At 63.5% G+C, this 1,506-nt stretch overlaps 1 protein-coding gene across 1 annotated transcript in view; it reads right to left on the bottom strand.

Moving 5' to 3' along the window:
* The window catches only part of STAG2 (stromal antigen 2), a 114,860-nt gene extending 114,059 nt beyond the window's left edge, over positions 1-801 (bottom strand). Inside the window, exon 1 of the mRNA XM_004685775.2 lies at positions 565-801. The gene's annotated coding sequence lies outside the window, so the exon portion shown is untranslated. The remainder of the gene's footprint in view (positions 1-564) is intronic.
* Positions 802-1,506: the final 705 nt, after the last annotated feature.

Here is a 1,506-nt window from a genome sequence, read left to right as displayed (position 1 = left end):
GCCTCTCCCGGGCTTAAGAGCCGGCCGGAGAAAAGGCACCTAAGTCGACGGCTACACAGAGAAGCGGCGCCTCCATCTTGCGCTGCTCCGCGTTCTCCATTTTGGGCCACCCATGGGGGGGGGGGTCTCCGTAGAGGCCCCGAGGGAGAGTTGGGCGAGGGAAGGCAGCGAAAATCTTCTGGAGGGTAGTGCAAAAGCAGCGTCCGGCCGTAGAAAGCCACTCTAGGAGTAGGAGGTAGGGAGGACGGGGGCTGGAAGTTCCTGGGTCGGTGGAGGTGGCGACTGGGGGTGGGGGTTACAGAAGGCAGAAAAAAGGGTTGGGGGGACGCAGGGACCAGGCGGATTCTCCCGGCCGGGACTTGGCCGCCCGCTCCAGGGCCGCCCCTTTTTGGGGGGCAAAAGACGGCGGTACAGAAATTAAATGGCCAGAGTGCCCCATCTCCTTCCCTCCCAACTCCTCTCTCTCGCCCTATTTCCACCACACACACCTCACGGTGGGCCCCGCGCCCTCCGGGTGCCCCTCCAAACTTCTAGAAGCTTCGCCTCCGCCATTTTATAACTTACCTCCCCCCTCAGCGTACACAGAGGCAGCAGCAACGAGACTGTTCGCCTCCCCCACTCCTCCTTCCTTCTTTCTCAGGCCGGGGGCTTCTTCACCCCTGGGCTGGTACAAGATATTTTCCCCTTCCTCTTCTTTACACCCTCGATATCTACTCAGGGACGGAAGCTCCCGCGGTTCTAGAGCGGTGGGGGGTTTTGAAAGTGGCGGTCGGATCCGGCGGGTTTTTTTTTTTTTTTTTTTTTTTTTTTTTTTTTTTTTTTTTTTTTGGTGGCGCTTCGGGATTGTTTGGGGTGTTCGCTCTTCGGCGACTTGGAGGCTAATGGAACGCGCAGGCGCCATCTGTCGGCCACGAACCCGCGCCCTGCTCCCGTTGGGGGAGAGCGGCATCTAGCGGCAGCGAGCCGCCACTGCCACGCCGCGCTCCCAGCCCTCCCACCCAGCGTCCTCCTCCCAGTTGCCAGCCAATCGGGCCGACTGCCTCGCGGGTCCGGCGTCTCCGACGCCGCCTCCCCACCCGGCGCCCGCAGGGGCGCGCCGCCGAGTGGGGTAAACAAGGTGCCGTGCCCGCGCCTGACTTACTCATTCCTTTGGCAGCGCTTCCGCCGCGGGCCCGCTCGGGCCGCGTTTCCTCTCGTTATTGGAGGGAGAAGAGGGGTCGAGAGGAGGGCGCTAGGAAGGTCCCGCGGAGCCCCCGGCCGTGGGAAATCGGAAACGGGGCTCGCTGGGGAACTCGTTCCTCGGCCCCTCCGCGCCCCCGGAGGTGGCCGCGTCGTCGGGCATCAGCCGCCCACGTCTCCGCCGACACGCCCCGGCCGTTGGGCCCTAATGTGCCCGGCGTCGCTTCCCGCAGCCCCTACTCCTTCCTACCAAACCAACTCAACTCGCGTTAACTCTGGCACCTGACCCCAAGTGATTCCGGAACTCGGGGACTGGGGGTTGGTTTG

The sequence above is a fragment of the Condylura cristata genome, unplaced genomic scaffold (assembly GCF_000260355.1).
Source record: "Condylura cristata isolate star-nosed mole 26May11 unplaced genomic scaffold, ConCri1.0 scaffold00019, whole genome shotgun sequence".
Classification (NCBI taxonomy): Eukaryota; Metazoa; Chordata; class Mammalia; order Eulipotyphla; family Talpidae; genus Condylura; species Condylura cristata.
Note: the sequence above shows the minus strand (reverse complement) of the source record. Positions and strands in the feature narration are given on the sequence as shown.